The 14,324-nt window shown below is 39.7% G+C and overlaps 1 long non-coding RNA gene across 10 annotated transcripts in view; it reads right to left on the reverse strand.

Annotated features, from left to right (window-relative positions):
* LOC144316033 (uncharacterized) overlaps positions 1–14,324 on the reverse strand; it is a 106,973-nt gene that overhangs the window by 1,255 nt on the left and 91,394 nt on the right. For 5 of the 10 annotated variants that reach the window (XR_013381803.1, XR_013381806.1, XR_013381799.1 and 2 more), the window contains 2 exons: positions 9,303–9,412; positions 5,030–5,152 (listed from right to left, as the gene is read on the reverse strand). The exons of 1 other annotated variant lie outside the window; for it this stretch is intronic. This is a non-coding gene — a long non-coding RNA (uncharacterized LOC144316033). Of the gene's footprint in view, positions 1–4,469; positions 4,586–5,029; positions 5,153–7,741; positions 7,889–9,302; positions 9,413–14,324 lie in introns of those variants that run through there. 4 more of the 10 variants (XR_013381798.1, XR_013381801.1, XR_013381800.1 and 1 more) reach the window with 4 other exon arrangements.

Genomic DNA, 14,324 nt, shown 5'->3' on the forward strand with positions numbered 1-14,324 from the left:
CTGAAGAGGAAAGGATAATAGAGAGCATGGGGGAGGGGTTAAACATATAAATGGGGCCAGCGGAGTTCCCCATTAAAGTGAGAACTACAGGGGCACAGGTGTTTATGCATTGGACTCTTGGTTTCAGCTCAGGTGGTGAGATCAAGCCTCATGTCGGACTCTGTGCTCAGGGCAGGGTCTGCTTGAGATTCTCTCTCCCTTTCCCCCTGCCCCTCCCCTTTGTACTCTCTCTCTCTTTAAAATAAATAAATAAGTCTTTAAAAAATAAAGTAAGAACCACAATATTTTATCTGAATTTGAAAAAAAAACTCGACCTCGGGTAGAATTAAGAAAGATACTATTAAAGAAGTCATCAAATTATATTTATGAAATGGGGAAAATGGTAAAATGAACAATACCTTGAAATCAAGATCTTTCAGTGGGTAAAATATGTACAGGCAGTCGTAAGGTAACCATTAAAATGACTTAAGATGCATTTAAACATGGATTTCTGTGTCAGCATGTTTGTCCAAAGCATGGAAGTTCTTTTTTTTTTTTTTTTAAGATCTTCATTTATTTGACATAGAGCCAGAGAGCATGAGCAAGGGGAACAGGAGAGCGAGAAGCAGATTCTCCACTGAGTAGGGAGCCCAACGTGGGATTTGATTCCAGGATGCGGAGATCATGACCTGAGCCAAAAGCAGACACTTCACCGACTGAGCCACCCAGGTGCCCCAATTTTTTTAAAGATTTTATTTATTTAGTCATGAGAGACACACAGAGAGAGAGAGAGAGAGAGAGAGAGAGTCAGAGACACAGGCAGAGGGAGAAGCAGGCTCCACACAGGGAGCCCCATGTGGGACTCGATCCCAGGACTCCAGAATTAGGCCCTGGGCCGAAGGTGGCGCTAAACCACTGAGGCACCCAGGTGTCCCAAGCATGGGAATTTTTTAGAGGAAAGGTTGCTCATGCACATGTGTTCAGGGTGTTTTGTGGAAGCTGTCATATGCGGCATCTCGTTTGCCAGTGGTAGTCATTCAGGGTTTGCTAGTTTTGACAGTAGCCGCAGGATTTGATTAGGAAGGATTTCGTTGCTGGTTTTAACAGAATATTGACACATTATGTTCCTTCACAGTTTGTTTAGCAGCTGTTTTATTGCAAATCCAGGCAAACTCTGATTAATTTAGCACTGATTAAAAACTGAATCCTCAAATGGTGAGATCACTTCACACAACTATTTTCTTCCCCACTTAGGAAAGTGACTTCCTAGGGAAGCCTGGTGCAAAACATACAATCAGATCTCAAGCTTCTTTTTTTATTTTTAAAGGTTTTTTAAATTAATTAATTAATTAATTAATTAATTTAGAGCATGAGTGGGGGGAGGGGCAAAGGGAGGGAGAGAAGGAGAGAGAATCTCAAGCAGACTCCCTGCTGAGCACAGAGCCCAATGTGGGGCTCCATCTCATGACTCTGAGATTAGGATCTGAGCTGAAATCAAGAGTTGGATGCTTAATCAACTGAGCCACCCAGGCGCCCCCAGGATCTCAAACTTCTTAATTGCTCATAAACTTCAGCATTTACTCTCTGAAGAAAGTCTGGCTTCCTTATGCGACCACCTTATGTTTTCTGTTCATCACGTGTAGTAGCAAAACCACAACAGATCACAGGGTCATCAGCAAAATGAGAAGCAAGACCTGAATTTGTGTCTGGCTATCAGGCTGGCTGTGAAGTTACAGTTTTATAAGCAAAAGTGGTGATAGCAATGAATTGAAAGCCTCATGGAAATGTTGATGAAATGATTATACGCAGAGCAGACCATCCATGTGGGCAAAATAGAGCCTCCCACACCATCATTGCCAGGCCCTCCACGGGGTGCTGGATTTTCAGTGGTAGATGGTGATTGTTGGGTAACCAAGGGGTGGCCGAGCGGGTGCTTCACAATGTCAGCTTCAGGGGCCTGACACATATGCCATATCTATGCCATCAGGGCAATTCTGGGAACTAGAACATTTTCTCTTGAACGTCCTTGTCACATGTAAATGTGTCATCTGGAAAAGGGTAAGATATTAACCATTACTTGTGCTAGCAGAGCTTAGCTTTGCAGCAGAGTGGGAGATTCATCGGTTTGTTCATAGGTGATTCATTTGTTTGAATGATCTATTGAGAGCCTGTATGTGTCAGGCACTGTTTGAATAAAACAGACATATATTCCCCGCTCTCAAGAACTTCCATTCTGGTTAGAGGAGAGAGACACACAGACTAAGAAATATTTATCTGATGTGTCAGATAGTGAGAAAGAAGTCAGGACAGAGGGGTGGGGTGAGCCATGCCTCCTTTGCACAGGGCTATCAGGGAAGAGCTTTTTAATAAGGGAGCACTTAAACAAGGGCTGAAAGGGGGTGAGACCAGCTATAGCCTGGGCAGAAGGATGGGGAGAGCCAGGGCCCCAGGGTGGGAGGGGCTCTGGGTGCAATGCAGCGATGTGGTGATGAGTCCAGTGTGGCGGGTTTGGAGAGGTCCTAGAAAGAGTAGCTGCCGACAAAGGACAGATGGAGACAGGAGATCATGAAGGAAAATGCATCAGCAGATCTGCACAGGAGCATGGACCCTGAGGCCACCTGCCAGTTGGCAATAGATAGAGCGGTGAAGAGAAGGTTGTTTTACAAGGAAAAGCAGAAATGATGGGAAGAAATCAAAGTGTCCAAAGACCAGTCTCTCCTCTTTCATATTTCTCTATCCAGGCCTGGTCTCTGGCTACACATCATCATCTCCCATAATGTTACACACTCATCTCGTCTGTGGGCTGAGTCAGAGCTGGCTCCCAGTCAGTCTGCTCTTGTTGGTGTTTTCCTCTGCCTCCCTCTCCTGGACCAGCTCCTTGGAAAACCAACCAAACCAGACTGAGAGTCAAAAGACATGTTTGTTTTGTCCTGGCTCTGCTATTAGTAACCATGTGACTTCAGGCATGTCTTCATTTTATAGATTAGAGATCCCAGGACCAGTGAGATGAGTTCAGCTATATCTGCCTAGAACGTGTAAGTGCTTGGTCTGGGCACAACTTAGCCTTTATTCATACATTTAATTTTATCCTAATTTTCATCACACATTGATGCTTGCAAACTCTTCTCTCTAAACACCCCATGGGCCCTAATCAAGTAAACACCCAGTAGAGGCTTCAAAAGAAAGATAAGGGGGGGGGGCACCCAGGTGACTCAGCCAGTAAAGTGTGCAGACTCTTGGTTTTGCCTCAGGTCCTGGGATTGAGCCCCCACACTGGGCTCTGTGCTCTGCACGGAGTCTATTTGAGATTCTCTCCTTCTCTCTCCCTCTGCCCCTCTCCCTGCTTACTGGCTCTCTCTCTCTACTTAAAAATAAATAAATCTTTTTTTAAAAAAAAGAAATATAAGGAATCCTAGTTTGTGGATGGATACACACGTCCTCAAATTCAGTGATTTTCCTATTATAGCTCCTTACAAATGAATCACCTGGGAGCTTGTTAAAATGCGGTTTCTAGAGAATATCCACAGATTTAGATTCAGTACGTTTCAAGTTATTTTAAATTTAAATCTAATTTTAATACAATGCCCAGAGGATTCTGAATCAGGTAGCAATGGGCTATTCTTTGGGAAACAATGGCATGCATGTTAATAATTATTATATCATTGGGATGGTATAGGTGGTGGTGGTGGTGGTGATGGAGCTGTCTGGAGATTAGTGGAAGTGGTAATGGCAGATGGTAGCAGTGATGATGGTGGTGGAGACAAAGGTATTGGTTGCATATAGAAGTAGGAATGGTGGCCTTGGTGTTGCTGGTGCTGGCAGTAGAGGTGATGCTATTGTTTGGGAGTAGCACAAGTGGTACTGGTGGTGTTGAGATGATGCAAGTTAAGGTGGTGATGGAGGTCATGGTAGCGCAGGTGGTAATCATCACTTTCAGGTGCAGTGTCACTGGTACTGTTGCTTAGTTCCCTTGAGGACTCATCATGCCTGATAGTATAGAGTCCACTACACTCACTGGAGTTGACTTTCATTTCTCAAGGTGCATGGGCCTCTGATGGCTATATTCATCCTGAGATGTATCTTTTTAGATCTGTTCTATAAACTGAACTCCAGAGTTCTTCTGAGTGACTACCAACATCATTTCTTTTTTTTTAATATTTATTTATTTATGATAGTCACAGAGAGAGAGAGAGAGAGGCAGAGACACAGGCTGAGGGAGAAGCAGGCTCCATGCAGGGAGCCCGATGTGGGACTTAATCCCGGGTCTCCAGGATCGCGCCCTGGGCCAAAGGCAGGGGCTAAACCGCTGCGCCACCCAGGGACCCCAACATCATTTCTTATATCCAGCCAAGTAGCTCATGTTTATTGAATGCTTCTCATGTGCCAAGAATTCTATTGGATTTTCTCATTATATTCTTACTACAGCCCTATGAAACAAATGCCATTATGATGCCCAATTTAAAGATGAGACACCTGAGGTTTAATAACAGCTGGGGAATGGTAGAGTCGGACCTAGACCCAGAGAGCCTTTGGTAGATTCTGGAATTAGCACAGTTAAGCCACTCCATCAGTTTCTATGCTGGGCACATGACAGGAACATAAGTATCTGAATGAATAAATAAAGCAATATGACAGTATAAGAGCAAACCAGACAAAACTATACTTCATTTATATTTTACTTTTTGTAGTCTACTCAAAAGTGAAGTAACAAAATCTCTGAGTGATGGCAAGTATTTGTTTCCAGCATCTATCCCCGTACCCAGCATACAGTTCATGTCCTCAGAAAACACTTAGTAATCCATAAATGAAACATTTCCACATAGAGTTTGGTAAATAACTCATAGTAAAAAGAGTCACAGAAAATTCAGAGTATCTGACCTTGTATACATTGTTTTTAAATCATAGGAATCTTTGGAAAGTACTTTCCTGAGATTCTGTGGAAGAGCTCATCCTGCCGGACATATCAGATTAGACAAAGAGAAAAGATGAAGTTGTCCCATGAAGACAGTCCCATGGCAGAGCTAGCAGAATAGGAATGAACATTACCTACCGTGGCCGGGGGAAGGTGGCACCGTAGGAATCTCCCTCACTGGCTCCCTGACACTTTACATCCCTTTATTAAGAGGTCAGTCATAATTGCAGTTAGATTGAAGGTTTCCAAAGTAATTGACCCCTGCAGAGGAAAGGCTTTGGGTTAAATTTGCTCTGCAAGGGAAGTGGCTAGGACATTGGTGGGGTGTGGTGGGGTGTGGGGAGAAAGGAACATTGTAGGCATAAAGGATGGTTGTGGCTTCACCAGCTTTCAGCACTGGCATAGATCCTCCCTGTGTTCTGACATCCTTTTACATTTTTAACCACTCCATCGTCCCACTATTGGGCTCCAGTTTTGCTCCACAAGAAGTGTTAAGTCTGCTCAGGAATTAACAGCTTCCGGTTGTGTCTATTGGGATGAAAGGATCAGTATTGGTTCTACTGCTCTTCACCTGGAGAAGTGGGCCAGGCCACAGACCCAGGACCCTGCCTTTGGCTTCATGATGCTCTCAAGTATGTGACTTTAGTCTTGTGTCTGCAGTTCCATGATTGCCCAGAGTCTTGCAGATTCCTCTGCCCGTGTCCTCGCTACTTTCCCTTCAGTCCAGAAACTGCTTTTTAGCTTGAAATTTAAAAAATAAGCAAGAAGGGAAACTTCTCTGCAGGAACAGTAGCTTCAGAGCAAAGCAATTATAGTCTTTGATTATGAAAGAGCACTCTTAAGAGAAGTATGTGTAAATGTTCCTGCCCAGTCTCCTTTTGACTTCCCTATGAGAAGCGTTTGTGATCAATAGCAGGATATGAGGGGCCCCAGCCAGCTGAGGGTGTTGGCTCCAGTTCAGCTTCATGGCCCAGACAGGTGAATAGTGGCTTTGCTTTCAGCTTTGCTTTGGTCTACTATAAGATTTGAAAGAAATTTCCCAATAACCTCAAAGTGTTTAGGTTTGAGAGCTGCTTACAAAAATGTGATCTGGATTTGATATATATATATATATATATCATCTTCCTCTGGGGATTAGATCCTTGAGGGTTTTCCCAGTGCTAATGGCTTGCCAGGCACATGCTACATTCCACGGGGTCCTGGCTGGGATGTATAGTAACGGGACTGCCCAGGGAACTTTGTGCAATGTTGCAAACTCTCCAAATGGGGTAAAAGAAACCCTGATTGGAAAGAGTGTGGAGACATCCATGAATAGCTAATGGTCACCATTTCTGTAGGGCAAGTGCCAATGTGCTTGACTTGCCTCATTGTCTGCCAATCAGTGTTTTTAACTGGCTGGACTGTCATTTTCTACATACGTATTTGTTCTGCAGTCATCAGCATCTGCTCTGTTCCAGCTGTCTTTAGGGTGACAGGGCAAAGACAAAGTTCCTGCCTTCAGGGCGATCACTTGTTAGAATGAGACACAGAAATGTAAACCATTAATTAAAATACCACTTAAGTGCAGTGATGGCTATCCTATGATCTGGAGTTAGATGGTCCTCTCTAAGTATTGGTGATCTGGGGGTGGGGGTATTATCACATTCCCTGTTTCTCCAGTTCCATACTACATGTACCCCCCAAAGTACTCCTTCCCTCTTCAGAGTCTCCAACAAATCCTCCTCCTGGCTGTAGGCCAACAAGCCCTGCCACATTTTCTGTGGTTGGGAAGCCAGCTGATACCCAGGCCTTCAGAAAGTGTGGGCCTGTTGTTCACTTGGATTCAAATGTACGTACCAGGAAAGGAAAGAGCGTGATTCACTCCTCTCACAGATCACGAAGGCTTCACACAGAATAACAACTGATCTGAGTCTTGAAGAAGCAATAAGAGCTTTGTAAATGTCAAATGCTGTGCCTGAGAAGCACAGACCCCATTCTTCACACAGCGATGCATCGCCACTCTTTCTGCAGACCTGGTGGTTTGGACCAGCAGTCCTTCATACCCTGGCTTCTCAGCTGCAAATAAAGCTTTCTCTCCTACGAATGCCTCATTACTGTATCATTTCACAGCATTTCTTGAGTGGTACTCTGGGAATGGAGATGTGATAAAGGTTGTGTGTGTATGTGTGTGTGTGTGTTAAAGAAAAGAAATAGGAGATCCCTGGGTGGCTCAGCGGATTGGCGCCTACCTTTGGCCCAGGGCGCGATCCTGGAGTCCCAGGATCAAGTCTCGCCTCGGGGTCCCAGCATGAAGCTTGCTTCTCCCTCTGCCTGTGTCTCTGCCTCTCTCTCTCTATGTCTATCATGAATAAATAAATACAATCTTTAAAAAGAAAGGAAGAAAGAAAGAAGAAAGAAAGAAAGAAAGAAAGAAAGAAAGAAAGAAAGAAAGAAAGAAAGAAAGAAAGAAAAGAAACAGAATTCTGCATTCTATGAGAACAGGTGTCAGTAAATTAATGTGGGTGTTCTATTATCCAGTGTAGAATTTATGCAAACAAAATTGATGACCTGTTATCTTTATAGCAAAATAAAACAAACAAATAAAGGAGAGGAAGAGTTTCAAGAAGGGTCTTGTGGGAGCTTCTAAACATCAGGCTAACAAAGCTCTAAAATTACAGGGAGCCAGACATACAGACGACAGGAACTCACAGTGGTCCAAGCACCAATGACAAATCAGATGGCCCTGGCTTACATAATAAAAAACATGATTTCAGCTGGTCTCTTCCTGTTATGCACTTTAATTCTTACAGTTTATAAACAAGAAGGAATTGGAAGGTGTTTCTCTCTTCTTTTCCTCATGGATTTAGAGGTGAAGATGAGAAATCAATCGTAGATAGAGTATTGCAAAGGATATTGTCGGTTTGCTTCAAAGTTTCCTAGCCACGACCTCCATGCCACCTTCCACTCTGAGCAGAGCTCTTGGACACACCACAAGGCCTCATGCTCGTGATCCTGTACCTGCCCCATGTGTAAAATAGGACTATTAATTTTATTAATCTCTCTTATCATGTTCAAAGTAGATTATAGTGGGGGAGGGGCCAGGTGACAGGCATCATAAAGATCATTCTGAGTGGTGTCCTGTCTGTTCTTTCCTCCAGAGAGATTATTACTGCTTAAGTTAACAGCATTCACCAAGCTCCCAGTAGAGAGGTTCCAAGTGCAGACTCAGGAGTCACACAAACATGGGTTCGAATCCCAGCTCTGCAGCCTGCCAGATATGTGACCTGGACAAATGCCCTGCCTATGCCTCAGTTTCTCACTGGAGAAAGTATAAACCCATGTCAAAGCAATATTCTAAAGAATAAGCAAATTATATGGTAGTAAACCTGCAATAACTAATAGCATTAGTGCTATACTTTAAGCAATACAAAGTAATCAATGAACACTTTTTTTCCAATTAAGGATAGGCCACATTCAAAACAGCAAATGATTTTCTCTTAGAAAACAAGACATTTAGCTCATCTGTTTTTAATTTTAATGGCTCTAATTGTAAAAACAGGATCATGAAACTTTATTCAAAATGTAAATTAAATGGAAAGCTAGTCAGACGTATTTTGTATAATTTAGAATGGAGAGAAGATAAAATGAAACAAAAAGGAAAACGTGGGATCCCTGGGTGGCGCAGTGGTTTGGTGCCTGCCTTTGGCCCAGGGCGCGATCCTGGAGACCTGGGATTGAATCCCACAACAGGTTCCCAGTGCATGGAGCCTGCTTCTCCCTCTGCCTGTGTCTCTGCCCCTCTCTCTCTCTCTCTCTCTGTGACTATCATAAATAAAAATAAATTAAAAAAAAAAAAAGGAAAACGTGAAGATGGTGTGAGCACAAGAGAGGAAAAGGCTTGAGGAAGGCAGGGAGAGGTGGAGAAGAAGGAGGGGCAAGAGAGCAGAGTCAGGAGCCAAAGGGAATGCTGGTTGGAGGCACGTCCTGCAAGTCCTGGGATCTTTGATCATCAGAATAATACCACTCATTCTTTCTGTCTTTTCAAATATTTATTAGTTCATTAGCCATTGGTCGCATTACTTAATTCCATTTAAGATAGTGATAGCAAAAGGAAAATAGCTAATGCTTGGCTGTTGGAACCACAGAACAAGATAAGAGGTTGAAAATGGGAAACCATAAACATATAGGGAAAAGTAAACAAGTAAGAGACACATTCTTCTAGAAGAGAGGAGAGAGAAAAAGGACAAAAACTGAGCCAGGGGTACATGCAAAGTCAAGCAGAAGGAAGAGGAGAATGGAACAGGCAGAGTGGTGCCAAGAAAGCCAAAGCAAAATAGAATTTTACAGAAGAGCTGATAGATAGTGTCTAATGTTGTAAAGGTCAAGCAGGATCAAGGCTAGGAACATTTAAATCTATCTTGGTAAGACTGACCTTCAATGTTTTGATAGTGAGATCTTCTTAAGGGCAATTTGGCAATATGTATTCAGTGTCATTAAAAGGATGTATCCATTGACCCAGCTCTTCTACTTCTAGGACTTTATCTTTAGAAAGGAGTCAAAGATTTGAATAAGAAAAGTAAAGCATGATCATTGTAAAAAAAAAAAAAGTATTTTTTTATAATAAGTAAGTATATAACAAACATCTAAAAAGAATCACCAGAGGAAGTGGGTTACACAAACAAGGAATATTGATATGTTCAAATGACTATAGTCCTAAAAAACCATGTTTTTAAGTAAAATTTTAAAAATAGAAATATAACATTATGAGATGAGAAAAGTGCATAAATCAGAAGTGTACTGTTCCATGAATTTTTACAAAGTGAACACCATGTAACCACCACACAGATCAAAAAATAGAACAGTATCAGCATCCTAGAAGTCTCTCTCATGTGCCCACTTGGTCATTACCTCTCCAAAGGTGACCTCTCCTCTGCCTCCTGTCATCATAGATTAGTTTTGCATATTCTTAAACTTTGCATATATGGAATTATCCAGTATGTACTCTATTGTATGTCTTCTCTTGCTCAAAGAAACTATATTCATGAGCTTTTTCCATGTCATAAATATGTCCCAATGTATCTATCCATTCTATCATTGATGGACATTTGGATTGTTTCCAGTTTGTAAATTATTGCAAACAATGTTATGGACATTCCCCTATGTGTCTTTGGTGCCTGTATGTATTTATATCTGCTGGTGTATACCTAGGAGTAAAATTGTTTGGCTGTAGGGTATGTCTGTGTTAAGCTTTAGCTGCTAGTGTCAAATTATCTAAAGGTAGGCGTCCTTAAGCAGTGTACTGTAATTTCAGTTATATTATATTCTTGTCAACAGTTGGTATTGTCAGCCTTTTTAATTCTAGAAATTCTGGTGCATAATGGTGGTGTCCCATGTGGTTTTATTTTGTATTTCTGGATGACTATTGAGGTTAAGCAATTTCCTTATATTTATTGACCATTTTAGCATTTTTCACTAAATCTCCTGTCCAGGTCTCTTGCCATCTTTATTAGGCTGTTTCTCTTTCTCTTATTGAATTGTAAGAGTTCTGTGCACATCCTGGAAAAGATTATTTTATCGTGTGTGTGTGTGTGTGTGTGTGTGTGTGTGTAGCAAGGGTTTCCTCCAATTTTGTGGGCTTCCTTTTCACTGTCTTAATTGTGTGTCTTGATAAATCCAAGTTTTTAATTTTAATAAAGTCCAATTTCTCAATATTTTTATAGTGAACATACTTTTCCTATTTAATATTTGCCCACTCCAAGGTCATGAAGATATTCTCTCATTTTCTAGAGACTTTGTTTTATCTTGAATCTTCTATGGATCTATAATCTTCCCGTAATTGATATTTGTAAATAGTGTGAGATAGAGACCAAAAATCATTGAAAAAATTTCTGTTTATCCAACTGACCAGACACCAACAATCAAATAGAAGATACTTTCGTTACCATGGCCTGTCTCAGGCACTCTTAGGTTTGGGGGCCGTTTCTGGACTCTGAGCTCTACCAGGGCCCATTGTCTAGCACTGTACTCAATGTTATGTCACACTGTCCTTCCTTCTACATCTTGGGATTTAATCTGCTCACTTTTTCTAGTTTCTTGAGAGAAGTTTCTAGAACTTAATTTCTCCTCTAATATGTGGATCTGAAACTATAAATATCCATCTAGGCACAATTTTGTCTATATCTGTATCCCATAAGCTACTTTTTTTAAAAAAAAGAAAAGTGTATAATAATTTACATGCAGTAAAATTCACACTTTATGTGTGCCATTTGATGAGTTTTGACAAATATATACAGTTATGTAACTACCCTAACCACCACCAAAACCAATGTGTAAAATATTTCCATCCCCTCAGAAAGTTCCTTCCTGCCCTCTGTAGCTTGTCTCCCATCCAGCCCTTCTCAACCACTCATCTTTGTGTATTTTTTGCCTTTTCAGTATGTTATGTAAATGGGATCATACAATGTGTGACCTTTTGTGTATTACTTTTTACACTAAGCATAATGCTTTTGGGGATTGATTCATATTACTCCAAGTATCAGTAGTTTGTTCCTATTTATTTTATGGATTTTCTTATTCATACAGGGGTAAAACATGCTTGTTCTAGACAGCTTTTAGCATCTCACAGTGGATTTGCTTCGTATGTCTTTCATAACTAATAAATACGTATGCATCTTAGTATGCTTTGTTACCTGCCTGCCTTCTTTATTGTAGTGCCTATTTGGTATTTTGAACTATTTTTACTGTTGTTTGACTTATTAAATTGTAAGATTTATTTATTTTCAATACATATCTTTTTCTTAAATATTTTATTTATTTATTCATGAGAGACACACAGAGAGAGGCAGAGACATAAGCAGAAGGAGAAGCAGGCTCCCTGTGGGTGCCTGAGGTGGGACTTGATCTGTGGCTTGCCTTTTTATTTTCTTAATAGTATCTTTATTTCTTTTCTTTTTTTTTTTTAAGATTTGATTTATTTATTTGCGGGAGAGAGAGAGCGTGTGTCAGGGTAGGGTCAGAGGGAGAAGCAGACTCCCTGCTGAGTGGGGAGCCTGATGTGGGGCTCAATCCTGGGAATCTGGGATCATGACTGAGCCAAAGACAGACACTTAACACACTGAGCTACCAGGCACCCCCTTAAGAGTATTTTTCAAAGATACTTCCCTTTTATGAACTGCACTGTCTTTCCTAAGAGATCTTTGCCTACTTTGAGGTCACAAAGATTTTATCCAGTGATTTCCAGTAGATATTTTATACTTAGAAATTTTATAGTTAGGTCTACAATTGATTTCAAGTTTATTTTTATATATGGTATGAGGAAATGGGGTGGGGCTCATTTCTGGGGTCTCTCTTGTGTTCCATTGATTGTGTCTATCTTTAGGCAAATCTATTTGTCCTATTTACTTAGATTACAGAAAGTCTTTAATTAAACTAAAGCAATCTTTCTAAACTTCTTTTTTGGATTTTTATTTTTCCAAAGTTGTTTTTGGGTATTTCCACTGTTTTGATTTTTTCCTATTCAGTTTAACATTGCTTCTCAGTTTCTACCCAAAAAGCCTCACTGGGATTTTGCCTAGGATTGTATTGAATCTATAAATCAATGTGAAAAGAAATGACATCTTAATAATATTGAGTCTTCTGATCTATTAACAAGATAAATCTCTTATAAAATCTCTCACTCTGTGGATTTGTTTAATTCTCCTTTTACTAGGTGGGGTTTCATTTATGTATTTTGAAGCAATGTTATTAGATGCATAAAATATAGAATCATTATATGTTACTATTGGTGTAATTAACTTTTTATCATTGCAAAATGCTCCTATTATTTCCTGTAATGCTCTTGTCCAAAGTCTTCTTTGCTCAATATTTATATTGCTATACCCCAATTTTCTTTTTGTTAGTGTTTGTGTGGTATATGTTTTCTATCCCTTTACTTTTAACTTCTATGTGTCTTACATTTAAGATGTATCTCTTATAAGCAGCACAGACTTTGCTTTGCTTTGCTTCAGTCTGATGGTTTTTTACTTACCATAGGTAGAACATTTAATATTTTATGCAATTCCTTGCATAGTTGTATTTATAGCTAACAAATCACTATTTGTTTTCTACTTGCCTGATCTGTTTTGCTTTCCCTTTTACTCCTTTCTTTTAAAAAATTACTTGGTGTTAATAATTTTTAAAATTATCATTGCATTTTCTTTTAGTGGTAATCCTAAATATTAAAACATGTAGCTTCCTCTTCACTTAATCCACTGTCAATTAGCATTTTTACCATTTTCCAGACAATGGAAAACCTTATAATTTCATTTATCCTCCTCTTTCTCTTTTCACTATTTTTGTCATCATTTAAATTATATATACATTTAGAATCCTACAAAGCATTATTAATCCTTTTTACAGTCATTGTTAATCCATACTTACTCACATTTTACATCTTTGATTTTTATTCCCTTCTGAATTTTTGTGTTTAAAGGATCAATTTTTACGTCTTCCCAAAAACTTCTCTTTAGTTTCTCTTCAAATATACATTCACTCACAACACATCTTTTTTTCAGTTTTTGTTTTTTTTAAAGACAAAGAGAATGTTTTTATAAGATTTTATTTATTTATTCATGAGAGACACAGAGAGAGGCAGAGACATAGGCAGAGGGAGAAGCAGGCTCTCAGCAGGGAGCCTGATGTGGGATTTGATCCCAGGACCCTGGGATCATGCCCTGAGCCAAAGGCAGATGCCAACCACTGAGCCACCAAGGTGTCCCAGTTTTTGTCTGTCTTAAATGTGGTTATTTTACTTTAATTTATCCAGGATATTTCCTCTGGATATTAAATTCCAGAAAGGCAATGTCTTTCTTCTGGGATTTTAAAGATATTACTCAATTTTCTTTGATTCCATAATTTTGTTTTGAGAATTCAGCCTCAATATTATTGTTCTTTGTAAAGTTATATGGTTTTTTTTCTGGCTGGCTTAAAATTTTTTTCTTTTCTTTAGTTTCAGCAGTGTTAGTAAAAGGTGCCCTGGTCTAGTTTTCTTTTTATGTATACTATTCAGTTTTTGTAACACTTCCTAAGTCTGTTTGATGTATTTCATCCATTTATAAGAATTTTTAGCCATTTTCTCTTAGAATGTTGCTTCACCCATTCTCCTACTCACATTCCAGGACTCTAGTTTCATGCATATTATCTTTTCCTAATGTCTCATGTTCCTGGTATGCTATTCTCTGTACTTTCCATCTTGCTCTTCTCTGTGCTATTTTCCAGATAACTAATCCTCCTTCCCACTGTGTCTAGTTACTTTTAAATGTATTTGTTGTGTTCCTAATTACAATGTTATGCTTTTCTGATATAGAATTTCCACTGAATCCTTTTTTATAGTTTCTAATTATCTTCCAAAACTTCATTTCTTGTCATCTAATTTGTCAAACATATTCATTAAAATTATTTTAAAGTCTGTTTTTGA

The sequence above is a fragment of the Canis aureus genome, chromosome 6, assembly GCF_053574225.1.
Source record: "Canis aureus isolate CA01 chromosome 6, VMU_Caureus_v.1.0, whole genome shotgun sequence".
Lineage (NCBI taxonomy): Eukaryota > Metazoa > Chordata > Mammalia > Carnivora > Canidae > Canis > Canis aureus.